Source organism: Peromyscus eremicus, chromosome 15 (assembly GCF_949786415.1).
Source record: "Peromyscus eremicus chromosome 15, PerEre_H2_v1, whole genome shotgun sequence".
Taxonomy (NCBI): Eukaryota; Metazoa; Chordata; class Mammalia; order Rodentia; family Cricetidae; genus Peromyscus; species Peromyscus eremicus.
Genome location: NC_081431.1, coordinates 81,988,349 through 82,008,760, shown reverse-complemented (window position 1 = coordinate 82,008,760; position 20,412 = coordinate 81,988,349). Strand labels below are relative to the sequence as shown.

The 20,412-nt window shown below is 37.2% G+C and overlaps 1 long non-coding RNA gene across 2 annotated transcripts in view; it reads right to left on the bottom strand.

Moving 5' to 3' along the window:
• LOC131925412 (uncharacterized) overlaps window positions 1–16,584 on the bottom strand; it is a 53,890-nt gene extending 37,306 nt beyond the window's left edge. Inside the window, exons 1-2 of one of the 2 annotated variants that reach the window (XR_009383245.1) lie at window positions 16,283–16,584; window positions 8,930–9,042 (exon numbers count right to left, since the gene is read on the bottom strand). This is a non-coding gene — a long non-coding RNA (uncharacterized LOC131925412). The remainder of the gene's footprint in view (window positions 1–8,929; window positions 9,043–16,282) is intronic. The other variant, XR_009383244.1, reaches the window with a different exon arrangement.
• Between the last annotated feature and the right edge of the window lie 3,828 nt (window positions 16,585–20,412).

Genomic DNA, 20,412 nt, shown 5'->3' with positions numbered 1-20,412 from the left:
TTTAATCATATTTACTTATTTTATTTATGTGCCTTTTGACATGTTAGTGGGTACTTGTGCCACAACACGTGTGGAGATCCGTGGACAACTTGTGGCAGTTATGTGAGACCTAGCTATCAAAATTTAGGTTGTCAAGTTGGGTGGTAAGAACCTTTACCCACTGATCTATCTTATGGATCCTTTCATTTCAGTAATAAAAGACAACCAAACCTGAGCTACAAGTACAACACAATGTTAGAGCCTTGCCTGGCATGTATGAGATCCTAAATTCAATCGAACCACTTTACACATAAAAATAAATTAGAAAATAAGGACAAGCAAGCCAATTAGAAACAAACAATTCACAGACATTGCAAGCACATGAAAATGCTACTATTGAGTGAAGTAGCCCAGAAAGACAAACACTACATGTTCTCTCTCATCTGTAACATCTAGCTCCAAATATAAACATGTAAGTATACAACATGAAGTAACCAATAAAACCAAAAAAGTGAAAAATGTCCTTGGAAGAGGGCCAAAGTGAAGAATAGCAGGATACAAGTGATATAAAGATATGATGGGGAAAATGTTGGTGGCTTTGATTGGGAAGAGAGGTCAATAAGAAAAAAGGGGACAGGAGGGAAAAATAACACTGAAGATGCTTGAAAAAAACATAGGAAATCATATTAGTTTATTTTTACTTAAAAATTATATATAATATATAAAAGTGTGCATGTGTATACATATATATATAATATACCACATATATTTGTATACAATGTATATATACATACATCACACATTTGTATATAAAACATATATACCTGTACATGTATATAATTATATCTAACATATATAATTTATATAAGCATATAACAAGAAAAAGGGTGAGGTGGAAAATTATATATATATATATGTTTTTATAAATTTTATATACATAAGTTTTTATAAATTATATATACATATGTATATAAATTGTATATATATATAAATACTTGGGCTCACAGTGCTACTCACAAGAGCCATATACCAGGCATGAGAATCCCTTTTTCAAATTGTATATCACAGGAGTCTAAATGACTTCCAAAATAAGTGCTTTTGTCCTTGATTGTCTCTCAAAATTTAAAAATAAGTCTCTATTACTGAAGACAAGCACACATGTCAGTTACATGTCTCAGAAGATTCAAGCTGAACATGGCCTTAATGTCCTCTTCCTGAGGACTAGTCTTCATAGTACCAGAAAGCGCTATGCAATATGTCAGGGAAGAAAAGTAATAAATTACCCAACCCAGAAGTGATGCTTATGATCCACAGCATTGACCAGCATGGCAGTGATATGCAAAAAGTACAATAGCAATAGTGGCACTTATATTATGTCTGTAACCAACAGCTGTCTAATTGAGTAAAAGCCAGTTCACCAGGAGTAAAAATCATGTCTGGTACTAGAAACCAGGCCAACTACTGAGGGCCAGTCAAGTCATAGGCCTGTAAGGAAAGTCTACTGCTACCACTTCGTTAGGCCAGTATGATTTTTTATTGCATTCTAAACATTTATACTTATCCCATTTATAGGTGTAGGGTTAATGCCTCATCAAAGTAGTTTTTCTTTGCAGCAGACAGAAGCCATTACAAAAAACCACAACTGGTAAAATTTCAGAGATGATTCTGGTCCCAACAGATATATCTAAAATACAACCCTACACCTAATGCTCAAGGAATAACTCCAAATATCAACCAGAGTGATCAGAGGATGAGGAAGTTGTCAAAACTAGAGGACCAGGAAGTCTTCTGTGAGACACAGTCTCACAGAAATGACAGGGAGCTACACACAAGATACTTCAAAAATATGATTGCCCAAACAAGACCTGAGCAATGATGTCACCAATACACATGCTAATGTAGAAGGAAGAAATCGTACAGGACCCTGCCTCTAGGTGAAGATCCATAAGCAACTAATGACTTGCTGAGAGAGGGAAAATTAGTCTTTCCAAGGATTGAGAACCCTAATGGCTATCTAATACCAATTGGTCAGCCCTGAAATGAAATTCATATAACCAACAATAAATGGACTCTGCAAGTTGTATATTTATGTACAAATGTAAATATGTATGTAACAATAATAAAGAAAAAGATGGCATGAATTTGAGAACGAGTGAAGGGGATTATGGGAGGGGTTTTAGAGAAGAAAGGTTAGTTACCTTTCTATTGTTGAGACAAAACACCGTAACCAAAACAACTTTTAGAAGAAAGCATTTAATTAGTTTCCAAAGGGTTAGAGTCCATGAATATTATGGCAGGGTGCATAAAACATATGTGCAGAAATTGCACTGACCAGTAGCTGAGAAATTATATCTAATCCACAAGAATGGAGGAGAAAGAGATAGAGCTAACTGGGAATGGTATGGGCATTTGAAACCTCACAACCCACCCATTGTGACACACCTCCTCAAAAAAGGCTATACTTCCTAATACTTCACAAATAGCTCCACCAACTGGGGCCAAACATTAAAACATATGAGCCTATGAAAGCTATTGTCATTCAACCCACCACAGGAAGGGAATAAATTATGTAATTTTCTATTAATTGAAACATTTAGCAAATTTTAAATGATTCAATATTATGACAATAGAGACATATTTTTGACCAGGAGGAGATGTGATGGCTTGCTCCCCAGTGGGATGGTCAAATTAAACATGCATATTATTATATTCTAATGACTATAAATATCAGTAAGCCTGTGACATTACTGGCAAATGAGAAAAAATAACAGAAAAACATGCAACTTCTTTGTAACTATATCAGACTCTGTGTGAGTGTGTATGAGTGTGTGTGTGTGTGTGTGTGTGTGTGTGTGTGTGAGAGTTTATGTGTTGGGAGGTGTACAATGGAGGCCAGTAGTTAACTTCAAGTGCCATTTCTCAGATGTTGAACATTTTTTTTTGAGATAACATCTCTCATTAGCCTGAAACTCACACAGTAGACTGAACTAATTGGTCAGTGAACCCCAGAGAACATCCCTCTCTCTTCTCTCCCTCCAGCCCTGAGATTAAATGTAAAACTCAACAAGCCTGGCTTTATAAGGTGAATTCTGAGAATAGAACTTGCAATATAAGCACGTTACTGATCGAACTATCTCTGCTTCATACTTAGTATTTATACAAAAGAAGCAAAATGCATTTTAAAACTATGCATGACAACAAAATATAGAAATAGCTTGTTTATCAACTAGGAAATAAATTAATAAGCCATGGTATAAATGGATAGAAACTTGTATTCAGCAACAGTACATACAGCTGAATCTCTAACATATACTGTATAAAGCTTTGCACAAATATCTCCATACTTCAATGATTATATTTATGAATTTGAAAGGTGCAAAAATCCAAACTATAGAACTAAATCAGGATATTTATTATTCTGTGGTGGCATATGTCTGGGAATGATCCAGTTAGACTCTCTGAGGTAGAGGTAAATTGGAAATGCTGCTTCTGAATATACATCTATGTTCACTCAGCTAGAGAAAATCAAATGTAAATCATCTTTTGTCAATGGTTTTTCAAAGTGATGCAAACACTATTAACAAATATTAAAATCTAGCTGATAATATGGGGACTGGAGTTTTTGTCATGAACATTTATTTAAATTATTATGAAATAAATATAAAAGAAGATAGCTCAATAGATGGAGATACAAATATAAAAGGTATCCAGGGGCTGCAGAAATTGTTGAATGGATAAAGAACTTGCTGTCCAAGCATAAGTTCCTGAGTTCAGATCCCTAGAATCCACAGGAGGCCAGATGTGCTAAGCAATCCTAGCACTCCTACAGTGATATGTAAGGAAAACAGAAGAATCTCTGGACACTTGAAGGACAGGTGGCTTGGTATATGCCAGACAGAAGAGCAAGAGATCCTGTCTCAAACAAGGTGAAAAATGAGAACCAATATCCAAGCTTGTCCTCAGACCACACATATGCTTTTGCAAACTCATACCTACATTCACAGGACTATATACAAACACACACACAGACACACAGACACACAGACACACAGACACACACACACACACACACACACATACACACACACACACACACACACACACACACACACACACACACACACACACACACTAGATTAGAGGAATTAATCAGCCTAAAATGATAGAAGTTGGATCTGAAAAATGTTCATTGTGAAAAATTCCATTGATTTTATTGTGTGCTGTATAATTTTTATAACAGTGTTAGACAAAACTTCAGAATCCACATGTTTTTAGGGCCTAACATGTGGACTTTAGTTGCACTTGTTATCTATGGTTTTTCAGGAAGCTAAGGCAAGGAGAGTCCTTATAGCAAAGGTGATAGTGCCCATACCTAGCACTCATACCCAGACGTTAGTAAGGACTAGGTTCAACCCCAGCACTGACTGCATAAATTGGTTGAGATTGTACTATCTATATCTCAGAACTCCTTGATGAGAGAGTCAGTAGGATTAAGTACTGAAGGTCATCAGAAGCTAGTCTGAACTGTCTAACTGCATGAGATACTATGCTGCCTAAAAACAGAAAAGAAGGAGGAGGAAAAAGGAGGGCAAACTGGAAATAAGGAGAGAAAGTAGGAAGGAAAGGAGGGAGGAAGGAAAGGATAGAAGGAGAAAGAAGGATCTACTAGGTTCTGGAGTTCTCTTTCCTGATCACAAAATCTGATAAAACTCTAGATACACTCATCCTACTCTCAAAAATGTCATCTTAGTTTCTATACAATCTGATGAGCAAATAAGCACATTCCATTTCCCCCTGTCTTAGGGAGCATAAAAATGTTTTCCACAAGAATGATCCATTTAAATGCTATAGATGTGAGCTGCCTTTTCATGCACAGGGCACATGTAATGTCTTCCAATGAAGCCAGCCCAAATTCCTGCCTTGTGAAATTGTTCAGCCACAATCATCCTCCCTGTGGCTAAATCAATACCTAGAGCTTTGTGAGTTATTACCACCAAGCCATTTCCGTGCCTGCTGTTTCACAGACATAGCGTCAGCCACCTTGTTATGCAGAGGATTTGTGAAGGAAAATACAACCATCCCAGTAAATTCTCAGTGATACAAACTAGAGGGAGAAGGATGATGGGGTGCTCCTCATCTCATTGCGTTCACGGTACACATGTATGAAGTCTTAAAGAATATGTATTACTAAAACGGGAGCCCTAAGGTATCCACAACACGATTCCTGCAGCTAAGGCTCAGGGAAGATGTCGGAAGAAGAGATAGAAAAATTTTAAGAGCCAGAGGAGGTTGACTGTGAGACTATGTTTCTTAGAAATGCAAGGGAAGTTGTACCCATGATATTTTCAACAATATGAGCTGTAAATAAGACTAGAGCACACAAACAGCACCAATAGATATATCAAGTCAGAAAGGGGAATCTTATGGAGTCTCAGCTCTAGGCTAAAGATTATACACATTTAAGGAATGCTGGGAGCAGGAGAAATAGTTTTGCCTAGAGAAGAGGACCATACATATATATGTGTGTGTGTGTGTGTGTGTGTGTGTGTGTGTGTGTGTGTGTGTATGCTGTTTGAAGAAAAAGAGACCATGAATTTGAGCAAGAGAAAGGGTTTGCATAGGAAAGTGTAACTCAAATTACTAAATGGTCTTATTAATTAAAGAACCCAGAGCCAGATATTGGGGTAAAAGCTGAGAGATCAAAGGAATAGAACAAGCCAGCCACAAGTTCTTACCTCTAGGAAATCCTCAGCCTAAGAGAGAGAGCTACTTCCTGTATACTCACACCTATATAATATTCTGTGCCCTGCCATCTTACTTTGTCTCTCCACCCAGCTACATCACTTCTTCTTTCTTCTCAGCTCTATCACTTCCTGTCTGTACAGACCTACAGACCTCCATGGTTAACTAGTGTAGGAATTATAGGTGTGTGCCACCACGGTCTTTTTATCATACAGACAAAAAGGTTTGTAAGTTCTTGTGAGGTAATGTTGTCAGCCATATTACAAGAATTACTCAAAATTTGTTAGTCAATTTTAAGGTATAAAATTGTCAAGTACTTTTTACTTGAAATAAGACACTGCTTTTGCCTATCTTACCTTTCCGTGGTTCTGGGGGGCGGGGGGTGGGGGTGGTGTAGTAGCACTTTTCAGCCAGAAGGAGAGCGGTGGTATAGCGCTAAAGCAGGTCCTGTTGAATGCCTTGGCTGGCAGCAAGAGTGAGCACAGGCAGCACGCAGTTTTTCAGGTGACCTCCTGGAGCTTCAGGGGGTGGAGACTTCCAGGCCACTCTAAGCCCCTCTCTGCCTCTACAGACAATAGGTCTGCCAGCAGGCATGGCTTCAAACCCCCTGCCAGGTGAAACTGCAGAAGCCTCGGGCTAGGGCAGGGAGCCAGCACTCAGGGAGGAGGGGGAACGCCCCACTCACAGGGATTTCGCTGGTCTGGGGCTAAACTTGCCACAGAACTGAGACAGGATTAGCTCCTTTTCAGGAATGGAACCCTGTAGGGTTTTCCTGGTTTTACAGAACTCTGCAGGTGGTGACCTGTAGCTTCAAGCAGCTGCCAGCTGAGGAGGTAGCTGAGGGCGGGAGCCACCCAGAACTTTGAAATTTGCCCCACGTGAGCGCCAGATATTGGTGAAATTATTCAGGCCACTCCAAGCAGTTAAAAGGGAGGTTTATTTTGTGGGGTAACTCACAAATGAAGGGATAGGCTACAGGATCTGGGGAAGACATAGCACAGTCAGGCAGTGTTCTCTGGTGAACTCTACTCGGTCCACCTCTAGCGTCCAGGGTCCAGGCACCAAGAGAGGGTGGTGCATCTGGATCTCGGGTCTTCAGGGTCCTCTCTTGGCCCCCGCCTTGTAGGCATGATAGTTACCGAAGCCTCAATGGTGGTTGGAACTTCCAGACCAAAGCTGGAATGGCTATCCACTACAATTCCCAGTGTGGACTTGGACTCACAGAGATCTGGATGAATCTCTGCCTCCTGAATGCTAGGATTAAAGGCATGTGCTACCACCACCTGACATCTATGTTGATGTAGTGGCTGGCTTTTTCCTTTGATCCCCAGGCAAGCTTTATTTGTTAGAGAACAATAAAATATCACCACATTTCCCCTTTTTTTTTTGTCTAAAATAAAAAAAAGTTATAAGAAAAAACTATATACAATAAGTACAACAACTACATACAATATACACAGGCAATAAATGTGTCAACAACGTCTAGTCTCTTTGCATTTGCATTTGACAAATTCAACTTAAATATTCCATTATCTATTTTGGTGAGTCTGAAATGTACCTAATTCACTTTCTATCCTAACTTGTATTACCAATGAAAACTATCTTTTGATGGCTTTTAAACTTATACACTTTATATCTCTTTAGTGACTTTCTGTTCTGAGTTTAATAACAAGGAAAATTATAACTATAATCATCTAATTTTCAACTTCCTCAGAGACCCGAGAAGGAAATAATATTACCTGGTTACACAGGAAATGCAAGCAAAAGACTTCCAACAAATGTGAAAAATGACAGAAACAGTCAGCTGTCTGGACAGTCACCCGAGATTTCTCTGCACATTGGGGCATCCATCTTCGGCCTACATGTCTAGAATATATATGACAGAAGCATCTGGGAAGCAGGATCCTCTAAAGAGCTTTCCGACCTTATCTTGGCAAGGATTAGCAGACCTTTATTCTGAGTCCTGCTTGTCCATTTTGAACAGCATACTGTCAGCAGGCAAGGCAAGGCACTTCCTTGCCCAGTGTCAAACTTTTGCCACAGAGAAAATAAGCTCCATATGGAGTTTTTTTTACTATGCCCATCATCTTCTCCAAAGTAGACTGGTGCTGCCAGGAACAGACATGTCTCATTGTCATAAAAAAAAAAAAAAAACTATGTTATTAAAACATCATAAATGCCATATTGTGTAGATCTTTGAAGTTTTTGAAGATGATCCATCTATCTAAAACATACCTCTGCTTGACCTTAAAAACATACCTAATATGACTACAAGTTTGATTGTAAAGACTAACTACTAACATGAATTTCTTTATATACTAACTAGTTGATAATAATAACTTTCAAGGACTAGCAATTTTCATTACATTGTTAAATGAACTGTATAGGTACAATAACTTGAACAAGATTATAAATATATGTACAGTGTTTTCTAACAAAATCAATCTCTAATTTGTATCCATATATATAATTTGTATATAATATACAAAAATTCAATCCCATGTAAATTATTTAAAACTAGTAGTTGCCTTTTACAATAGATTCAGCAATCTACTTTTTTATCTTATCATATCTACATCCTCCCCTTTTTTATTTTCAGTAGATTCAATAATCTACCCTTTTAATCTATTAGTGGCATTATCATCATCCTGATGGAATCATTGTTGTGGGGCCCCATCATCCTTTTGGAGATTTCAAAGCACTGTTAGGCATAGTCATGGTTTCCTGCAGAAAACTGATAGATACTCAAACCTGAAATCATATACAGGAAGCTAGATGAAGCCTTTTTTTTTAGGATTAGTTAGTACTCTACATGACTATTAATATCATGACAAAAGTTTTATATATATATATATATATCTTATAAATTTTGGTATAAAATTCTTACCTTAAGATAGGTTTTAAAGAGTCAAAATTAAACCAAAAAATTATGAAATTAGTGGAAATAGAATAGTCCCTTAATTTTGGTTTTACTTTGGTCCCATACCAGGTGGTTCTTCTGACATGATACAGAGATTTTATATTTTTTTTAACAAGCATGCTTGGGTTTAGAGAAAGAGAGAGCCATGCTCCAACTGCAAAGCCAGCTTTAATTTTTAATTGACCTGGGAAACATAAAGATAATTTGTGGTACGTGTCTGTAGAGAATAGCAGAAACAAACATTTAGGAAGACTTATAAAATTTTATCCTCTTAGGTATATAACATACCAATAGGCCAGTTTACTCTTTTTCTTGAGACATTTTTTTCTGGATGATTTGTGCTTTTTCTTCCAGATGTCTCATTTGTCCAGTTTTCTTTAGATTCCTTAGCCTTCATTCTCCTGAAAGACATAAACAAAAACCCTTCACCCACCCTAATTTGGGAAGGTTCCCTTTTGGCAAATCATATCTAATTAAATGAAAAGCATTTGTTAGAGGTATAAGTTAGTTTAAATTGAATGGTCATGCTGGTTGATGAACTATGACCTCTTCTAATTAAGAAGTCTCTCTTGTACAAATCGAACCTTTATCAGTTTTGATGATATCCACAGTTTTTCTTCTTCTGTAGAAATAAAATCAAAACCTCGACTTCAACATAATACATATCCTGGTTTCCATTCTAAGGTCATCATATCTTTAAAGTATATAGGCTGATTTAATTCTGTAGTTTTTCTATTATCCAATTTCTCTCCACAGCTGTTGTTCCTTTCTCATTAGCACTGAGAAAATTCAAAGTTAATAGAGCCTTATGTAATCTATTTCTGGAGAGTTTTGTTGCCTATTTCTGTTTATTTAGCATATGTTTTAGTGTTCTGTGGTGATATTTTATTTGTGCTCTAATACGTAGAGCTTGCATGGAGATCAGAGGAAAAAACCAGCCACTATATTAAACATAGAGGCCAGGCAGCGGTAGTATATGCCTTTACTCCTAACATTCAGGAGGGAGAGATTCAACCAGATCTCTGTGAGTTCAAGGCCACACTGAAAACAGAACCAGACATGGTGGCACATGCCTTTAATCCCAGGGCTAGTTAACCACAGAGGTTTGGAGGTCTGTACAGACATGAAGTGATAGAGGTGGGCAGAAAAGGTAAGTGATGTAGCTAGGTGGAGAGAGGAAGTAAGCCACCAGTACACAGAAATGTATATAGGCATGAGTATACAGGAATTAGCTCTCTCTTGGGCTGTGGATTTCCTAGAGGTAAGAATGTGATTGGCTTCTTTGTGCTTCTCTGATCTCTCAGTTTTCATCCCAATATCTGTCTCTGTTTTTTTTTAATTAATAAAACTGTTTAGCAATTCATCTTATAGAGTTTGATTTTATCTTTCTATAACTGCTTGGCCTGTAGGAGTGTGTGGTATACCTGTAAAATGCTTTATATTATAATAATCAAAAAAACTGTTTCATTTTATGAGAGACATATGCTGGAGCATTGTCATTTTTAATTTGTACAAGTGTACTCATGATGGTCATAACTTCTAGTAAATGAGTGATTATAGAATCAATCTTTTCAGGAACTCAGAGCAATTGTCCATTGAAATCCTGAATAGGTTATAGTGGTATTTTACTTGTACTGAAATGTGATTTTAATTGTATGTTAATAAATAAAGTTGCCTGGGGGTCAGAGCTATTAGAGCTATAGCAAGAGTGTGGCGGTGGTGGCACATGCCTTTAATCCCAACACTTGGTAGACAGAGCTAGGTAGATCTCTGTGTGTTCAAGGATACAGCCAGCATTGGAGACACATGCCTTTAATCTCAATCCCAAGCATAGAAGACCTGGAAGTCTCTACAGACAGGCCGTGATGAGGCAGTCATGTGTTTGGATTTAAAACCAATGAGAAGGCAGAACAGAAAGACTATATAAGACAAACACACAGGAAGTAGGTCCCTTTCAGAGAGTTCTCTTGGCTGAAGAGGATCGCTGAAGCAGGAAGGGTAAGGCTCTTAGCTCTGACCTCTTGGCTTTCTTCTCTGAATCGTCTCTGTGTTTCTTATTTAATAAGATGGTTGGTTATATCTACAATAGGTAACAATGGTGTGGTGTACATATTTTAATTTTCCAAATTATACAAAATGAAACACATCTATCTGCCACATTTCTTTCCTCTGAGTGCCCTTTGAATTACATCCTACTGGTAGTAGAGTTTGTAAAAAGAACAAGTAGGACATTTCCTTATAATTTCCTTTACTTGTCACCAGGTTATGGAAAAATCCTTTCATAAACCCTTCGCATTGACATGATGATTTTTATGAAATTCTGAGGCATCCAGCACATTTCCTGTCAATACTTTATGGAACTCATCTTTTCCTTGTGTTTGAGGGCCTGGCAGACCTGTATGGGATTGGATATGAGTTATATATAAGGGGTGATTCTTATTCCTGATTATATCTTGTAATTGAATAAATAATGAAGTTAATTCTGACTCATTAGGGATAAATTCTGCTGTTTCAAAAAAGATCACTCTTTCAGTATAGTGGTAGTCAGTAACTATGTTGAGGGGTTCCAGAAAATCAGTTAATACCATCAGAATAGCATTTAATTCTGATTTGACAAAATTATATGGACTTTGAACCACTTTACTTAAATTTTCTAATTTGTAATGCCTTTCCTTGTGGTGTTTTCCATATAAAATGAGGCAAGATCCAATCAGCTCTCTTTATAAGTTTAATTTGATCACTTTTGAGATATTTATTGTTAATCTCTCTCAAAAAATTACTGCAAACTCTTTGCCAAGGTTCACTTTCTGCCATAATTTGTCAATTTCATCATTAGTTAAAGGTACTATAATTTCTGATAGGTCTATTTCTGCCATTTGCTAAAATCTCAATTTTCCTTTTAAAATCAAATCAGAGATCTTTTCCACATCAGTTTTTTTTTTTGCTGTTTATTTGGTAGAAATATTCATTCCAATATAGTATCTTCCCCCTGGATTAAAAATTCTATAGGAGAATGCTTAGAGGGTAAAATAACCAAAAAATCAACCAAGTTTTATATCCACATGATCCACATGTGCATCCTGTATTTTCTTTTCCACCAAAGCCAATTCTCTCTCAGCTTCAGCTAATAATTCTCTTGGACTATTTAAGTCCTTGTCATCCTCTAAGGTTTTGAACAAATTACTCAGTTCATCATTTTTTTTTTTACCCTAATAGCAGTCCATAGATAGGAAATATCTCCAAATAATCTTTGAAAGTAATTGGAAGTCTATAATCAATCTCTCCTAATTTGCACCTTTTGGGGTTTAATTTTTTTTGTACACCTATTTTTTATCCTATATAATTAATAGAATCTCCTTTTTGTATCTTTTCAGGAGCAACCCGTAATCACCATCCTGGCAAAATTTTCTTCACTTCTTCAAACATTCTTTCTAAATTATCTACATTTGAATCAGCTAGTAAAATATTGTCCATGTAATGATAAATTATAGATTTAGGAAATTGTTTATGTATTACTTCCAATGGCTGCTGTATGAAATACTCGCACAGTTTTGGGCTATTTAACATTCCCTGTGGAAGAATCGTCCATTGATATCTCTTGACTGGCTTGGAATTATTATAAGTAGGTACCATGAAGGCAAATTCTTCTCTGTCTTTTTCTTGTAAGGGTATTTAGAAAAAACAGTCTTTTAAATCAATAACTATAAGAGACCAACCTTTAGGTAACAGAGTAGGCAAAGGGATTACAGATTGTAGAGTGCCCATTGGCTGAATTACCTTGTTAATTGCCTTAGACCTGCTACCATCCTCCACATACCAGACTTCTTTTTAATAACAAATAGAGGAAAATTCCAAGGGCTGGTTGATGTTTCAATATGCTGAGCATTTAACTTCTCTTGTACCAGCTGTTCTAAGACCTGTAGTTTTTCTGTTGTTAAAGGCCATTGCTGAACCCATACTGACATGTCTTTTAACCATTTTAAAGATAGAGCTGTTGATGTCTTTGAAAGATCAGCAGCTGTTGTGCCCTATTCTTGAACAATCTGGATGGTTGGTGACTGTTCTTTACAATACTGTCTAATATTTTTCTCAGAAACATATGTTAGTTTGTGGTTTGTTTCAAAGATTGGAGAAATATTAATTTGGGTATTCCATTGTTGTAATAAATCAGGGTCCCATGAATTCATAGTTATATTAGCCACATGTGGCTTAAATTTTCCTCTTTGTCCTTCTGGCCCTATACATTAGACCCATCTTGTGCTCTGTTTCACTTGAGTTAGTGTTCCAATCCCTAACAGCTGAATATTTATCTACTGAAGACGTCAATTTGGATGCCAAGATTTTGGTGCAATAACTGTTATTTCTGCACCTATGTCTATAAGACCTTCAATGAGAATGCCATTTATTGTATTTTTAATTTTTGTCTTTGTTCATATATAGAAGTTTGTCAAAAAATCACTTTATGATTTCTCCTGGAATTTTTGTACTATTTGCTACAGCTGTCCTATCACCTCAAGCAGTGTGGTTTTTTACAATAGGCATTTGGTTATTTAATTGCTCTGTAAAGGGGTTAGTTCTACAATGGCAGGAAAGCATTGAACTGAATTTGCCATGGAGGCCTGCAAGGGGCCCCTCAGGGAGTTTCCCAAAAGCAAAGGCAAAGGATTACCTTGTCTGTCCCTTGTTGATCTACATTCTTTAATCCAATGTTTGCCTTTACCACATCTTCTGCATAAGCCAAAAGGGAGGGGTCTTTGGCTGCCATTGTTTCTAAGGATGCCCTGTTTACAATCCCTTTTTAGGTGACCTTGTTTACTGCAATTAAAGCAACTGATATTATTAGTTGTCTTCAAACCTCTGGAAATCACTTCTCCTATCTAAGCATCATCATAGTCATGAGATTCAATATTAATTGTATCTCTGATTCAATCCTCCAAGGGTATTGATCTTGCTTTGAATGGCCTAGTTACCCTTTTTCATTGTGCATAAACACTTTCAAAAGCCAGATATTTAATTATTATCTATCTAGTTTCTGAATTTGGTATCATTCTATTTACTGCTGAAGACAGTCTTTGTAAGAAATCCATGAAATGTTTTTCGGGGCCCTGTATAACTTTTCTAAATGAATCAATTTTCTTTCCTACTTCTCCAATTCTGTCCCAAGCATTCAAGACTGCCATTCAGCATAAAATTAGGGTGTGGTCATCATACAAAGATTGTCTTTGTATATCAACATAATTGCCTTCTCCAAGAAGTTGATCTTGGAAAACTTCCATACCTCTAGTCCTACATCATTTTTCTATAATGTTAGCTTTCTCTTTCTACAAGGTCTTCTATTGTAACTGGGTTCCTGCCTCTAAAACAAGTGTAACCAAATCTTTCCAGTCTTGAGGGATAAAACTATTACAAATTGACCATGAGTTTAACATCTGTTGTACAAATGGAGAATGCATATGATATGAAACTATAGCTTCCTTGAATCTCTGCACATCTAACATTTGCACAGGAGTCCAATCAGCTTGTACAGAGCCTTGAGCATTTGGCAGTTCCTGTAAGGTTACCAGATAGATTAAGTTTGGCTTTTTGAGAGATGTAGGCTCTTTTCTGTAATTATATAATGCAATGCTGAGATAGTTTCACCTTTAAATTCTTCTATCTAGGTCTGAATATCTCTACGATCTGTTTTAACAAGTTTTTCTAAAACTATTATCTTGGCACTCGTATTAACCAAACTTTTTAATGACAAAACAAAAATAATCCAACAAATAATATTCCTAATTGACATTATGTAAGTCCTATCAACATTAGTTATCCTTCCATTTAATTGTTCTATTTTCAAACCACCTAATGTGTTATCAAATAGATCAAATTCCCTCCATTGTTAAAATGTCTCCCATTTTTGGTATTTTTTTTTGGAGACAGGGTTTCTCTTGTAGCTTTGGAAACTTTTCTGGAACTCACTCTGTAGCCCAGGCTGGCCTCAAACTCACAGAGATCTGCCTGCTTCTGCCTCCTGAGTGCTGCAATTAAAGGCGTGCACCACCACTGCCCAGCTATGTTTCCCATTTTTTAACGTGGAAAAAGAAATCTGTTTTAACTAATTTCTCCCTTTAAGATATTTTAATTGACTCACCAAGTCCGCTGACTGCATAGAACAACAGAAGTCCAAGGGAGTTTCAAGCTACCTACACTAGTGTGGTAGCGGTCCAAGATGGGGATCCAGAGAGAGGCCACAACCCACCAGGAGAGAAGAAGCCAAAGAGACTCCAGCTCACTTGTGGTGAAGACCCCTGTCAAGTGCAGCTCGGGCCTGAGCCCCAGGTAAGCAGCTTTTCCATGAATTAATACCACAAACGTTAGGCATCAGATGTAACTCAAATTGTTAAATGGTCTTATTAATAAATAAAAAAAAAAAACAGAGCCAGATATTGGGGTGAAAACTGAGAGATCAGAGGAATATAACAAGCCAGCCACAAGTTCTTACTGTTAGAAAATCCTTAACCCAAGAGAGAGCTACTTCCTATATACTCACACCTATATACCACTCTGTGCCCTGCCGTCTTACTTCATCTTTCCACCCAGCTACATCACTTCCCCTTTCTGCCCAGCTCTATCTCTTCCTGTGTGTCTGTACAGACCTCCAGATCTCTATGGTTAACTAGTGCTGGGATTAAAGGCATGTTCTACCACACCTGGTTCTGTTCCCAGTGTGGCCTTGAACTCACCGAGATCCAAATGAACTCTGCCTCTCGAAAGCTAAGATTAAAGGCATCGTGATACCACTGCCTGACCTCTATGTTTAACATAGTGGCTGGTTTTTCCTTTGATCCCCAGGCAAGCTTTATTTGTTAGAACACAAATAAAATATCACCACAGGAGAGTTTGGAGGAAGAAAAGGGAAGAGGCAAATGATGTAATTATATTTTAATTAATTTTTTGAAAATTTGTAAATTCAAAACAAAATTTCAAATGCATCATATATCTTAATATAAAAATATATTAAGTAGAATAGTAAGACAAAAGAATAACAAAAATATGTACACTATTAACATTAAATAATTTATTAAGCAAAAATACTCAATACAGACTCACTTACAATCTAAAGTCTTTCTTGATTTACATAATAAATCTGAATACTCAAGACCAAGAAAACATTTACGTGTTTATTTTATAGTAGTTACCACATTGGACTATAACCATTTGCATCAAAAAATTCCTGCTAAACTATGAAAGCCTGAAGTGAGCTTTGAATATTTTTAATTATATATTTCAGTTAGGTATCAGAGAAGAGATAATTTCCAAATTAACTGGCTGATAAATGAATGATAAAATGATAAAAATAAGAGTAAATCTTGGGTTATTTCCTAGTGAGAGGACAATCACTTGCTGTATATTAAGACAGTATGGCCCTTAGGGATCTTTTATCTGAAAATAACCACAAAACTTAACATAAATTGGTTAAAGATGTGTATAATTAAAATCTCAGAGCCAGGATATTCTGAGACTACCCAGGACCTTGATTTTTCTTCATCTAAGTGTTCTTCTATCACAGTATTCTCTACTATTCTTTAAAAGATTTATTTGTATTTTATATATGTAAGGGTTTTGCCTGCATGTCTGTGTACCATGGGTGTACAGTACCTGAAGAAGCCAAAGAGGGCATCAGATCTCCTAGATCTGGAATTACAGATGATTGTGACTCACCACTTGAGTGCTGGGTACTGAACCCTGGTCCTCTTCATGAACAGGAGTACTTTTTAGCTACTGAGCTATCTTTACTGGCCCCTATTCTTTACATTTTTGTCTTAGTCCCTGTCAGACACTCTACTGAGGCCCTGGTGAACATGTGGTTATGTTTCTGGTCAAGTACAGAAAATATAAATTTGGTTATGGGGCTACAGAAATGTCTCTTGCCCTGTAAGGATGGAGTCTGAAGTTCTAATCCCCAGAACATATGTAAACACCAAATAATTACCAAATGTCATGGTAACCACCCTGTGATTCCAGCTTCAGAAGGCAGAGTAGAATCCTCAGAGCAAGCTGGTCAATACTACTAGACATATTAGTGAGATCTATGTTTGACTGAGAGATGCTGAATCTCTAAACAGGTAGAAGAGTGTTGGCAGATGGGTCCAGATATCAGCCTCAGGCCTTCACATGCGTGTACACACAGTATATACCCCCAACACATGCATGCACACATGTAAATATGCATATACACACGATAACACTCAAAAAATGTAAAAAAAGGTCTCTGTCCTAGAGTATACACCAATCTCAGAAGATTGTTGCCTGATGCAATTTTAATGTTTCCTCCTCTCAAATCCCAAATATTTTCTTTACATAAACTCTCAATTTCCATTCCCTACTCAATGAATAAAATCAAACTTATAAAGCATCTTCTAAATATTTTTCTGTATATAATAATGTAGTATTCTTTTGTTTTTATCTAAATTATTATTTAGTTACATCACTAATTGTATGGAAAATCACTCCTATAATGATTTTTCCTATCATGTCATGAGAACTGAAGATCTTGCCCATTTAATCAAAGCCATTTTTAAGGCTTTGAATTCATGAGGCTATGAATTCATTGCTTATGGGAACTTATGGGAAAGGTGAGCATCTTTCAAGCTTAGCTCAAATTTTATCATTTGTAAAATGGCAGAAGAGAGACCTTGGCAAGTTGGAGCTAAGGTGTACCACAGTGGGTAAGAGACAGAGATATGCCGTGCAGACAATTCTCATGTGGCAAGTTTTATTAGTGGTGATGGGGGAATGGAGAGAGGAGAGGGAAAAAGGAGAAGAGAGAGGGGAGAGGAAAAGGGAACACAGAGCTGCCTTGTGGGAAGAGAGAGAGAGAGAGAGAGAGAGAGAGAGAGAGAGAGAGAGAGAGAGAGAGAGAGAGGAGATAAAGAGAGGAAAAGAGAGAAAGAGAGATGGAGGGAGAGAGAGAGAAAGAGAGGGAAAAAGAGTGGATGAGGGGCTGAGAAGAGAAGAGACAAGAGAAGGTGAGCTGGGACCCACCTTTTATGAGGGGATTTCACCCATCCACAGAAAGACCACGTACCAATTCGTGCATGATGTTGTTAGGATCCTGAGCAGGCCAAGGCCTGCATATTGGCCAGGTCCCCAAGGGGCAGGTCTGCATACTAACAATATCTCTAAACATAGTTTATTTCACCAATTTTTTCTGAATTAAAAGTATTAGACAGCTATTAGTAGGTTTGAAGGTCAGTCTGGATAGTCTCTTTCTTCATAACCAGTGGAAACTACAATAATTGACCAAAATAATTTGAACTGAGTATGTCTCTGGCTCTAGATGAGGATGCAACATTCTAAGTTATGTAAAGGTAATAAAATGTTAGCCAGTAAGATGGCTTAGTGGGTAAAGATACTTGTCATCATATGTGATGACCTAAGTTTAACCTCCAGAGCCCACAAGGAAGAAGAGAACTAACTTCCACAACTTGTCCTCTAACCTCCATGTTCATGCTGTGCCTTGCTCACCTACCCAATGAATAAATAAATGTAACCCCCAATCAATAAATACTATAAATATAAAAGTAAAAAAAAGAAAAGAAGTTAGGGTTTTCTAAAAGTACAGAATCCACAGAATAAATGTACATATTAAAAGGGGATTTATTAGATTGATTTACATGGTATTTTCTAGGTAATCTAACAATAGCTGTCTCACATTAGAGAGGTTGAGAACTCTGAAGTTACTCAGTCCTTGATCCCGAGTGTCTCAGTAGTCCAAATCTGACACTGGAAGCCTGGAGAATTCCTGGAGAGTTGCTAGTGTTCAGTCTACATTGGAAGTCTGAAAAGGCTGTTCTAATATCAGTGAGGCAATGCAGTGGCCACAGTGTGGATGAGTGTGCTTGATATGTTTGCCTGCTTGACACAACCTAAAGTCTTCTGAGAGGAGGGAACCTTAGTGGAGAAAATCCCTCCATAATATCGGGCTGTGGGCAAGCCAGTAGGGCAGTTTCTTAATTAGTGACTGATCAGAGAGGATCAAGCCTATTGTGGGTGGTGCCATCTCTGGGCTGGTGATCCTGGCTTCTGTAAGAAAGCAGGATAAGCCAGACAGTTAAGCACTCCTCCATGACCTCTGCATCAGCTCCTGCCTCCAGATTCCTAATGATGTTTGAGTTCCTGTCCTGACTTCCTTCAATGATTGGCAAAGATGTGGAAGAGTTAGCCAAATAAACGCTTTCCTCTCTCCAAGTTGCTTTCAACGTGGTGTTTCATAACAACAATAGTAACCCTAAGATAATGAACTCAACAACAATAAAAAAGAAAGAAAGAGAAAGCTAAAGCAAGCAAATAATAAAAGCAAATGCTTACTTCTTTATTATTTATCTGTCACCCACATTAGGTAGATATCCCAGTTTGCAATAATCTAATCAAGAAAGTCCCTCACAAGAGATGGCTTTGACTTTCATTTTAGTTGATTCTAATTTCATTTCAATTGATATGATAAAAATACCCCCACCTACAGCATTTTAACTAAAACAGAGTTTGTTTTAACTCACAATTCCTGACCGCAGACCATTATAGCAGATAAATCCAGGCAACAGGAACTTAAAACATTGAGCCACATAATATCCATAGTCAAAAGAAGAAAGAAATGAATTAATGAATGTTTACTACTCAGCTTATCTTCCCTGTTCTTTCACAGTCCAGGACCCAAAGTCAGGGAATGGTGCTAACAGTGGGCTGGATCTTCCCTCATCATTAGTGTTGTCAAGACAACGCTTCTAGATTATGAGAAATTGACCATGTAAGCCAGCTCTCACAGCTATCTAGCTACAATAAAGACAGAATTTTCTTCTATCTTAAGAGATAATTGACAGCCTGTCAATCACCTGAATACAAATGTCGCTCAAGAAGGTTTCTGTCCCACAAATGAAAAATAAATAAATAAAGCATAGACTATTAAACGTACAAGTAGAAACAATGTTCTGTCTGGCCATTGCCTCCTCTTGGTCTCAAGACTACTCCACTTTACCCTGTAATAAACCCCAGCTGTCTTCTACACTACTGTCTGTTTCTCATTTGACTTTTTTCCAGAGAGATCACAAGGTCTAGGAAACCAAAGGAAAGCTATTGGGAGATTCCAGTAACACAGTAACATAGTATTGTTCGGCATCTTTTCTAACTATCTCACATAACCATAGGATACATGTTGGTACTGGATTTGGGCCTTAGGTTGGTGGAGTGACTAAAAGCATTTCATACAAATTTAGTTTGTGATAATGTACCCCCTTTCAATTATTCTTTCTGCAATTTAAGGAGAAAATGTGAACATCGTAAGTCGAACAAAGAATAAAAGTGATTATAAGCAACGTATTCAGAAAATTTACCAGTTATGTCACTTTTACTAATGTGAAATAACAAGTGTTTACTTGCCCCAGATAAGAAACCAAGAAAAATAATAATTCAATCCAGGTCCAACCTCATAAAGCAATGAATTTTATTGGGCTTACTCACTGGACTGTATATGAGTTGTTACTTACAGAGCATAGGTGATGGATTCTTTATAGGACATAGATGAGAACATGGGTTTGAAGTCACTCACAGAGCATGGTCAAGAGACTACTTACAGAGAAAGAATGAGGGTTCCTTAGAGATGCAGTAAAAGGCCTTACAGAGCATACATGGGTGAGGGGCAGTTACAGAGCACGGGAAGAGGTTACTCACAGAGAATATGGATGATGGGTTATATTCAAGGATATAAGAGGTTCCTTACAGTGCAAGAGCAG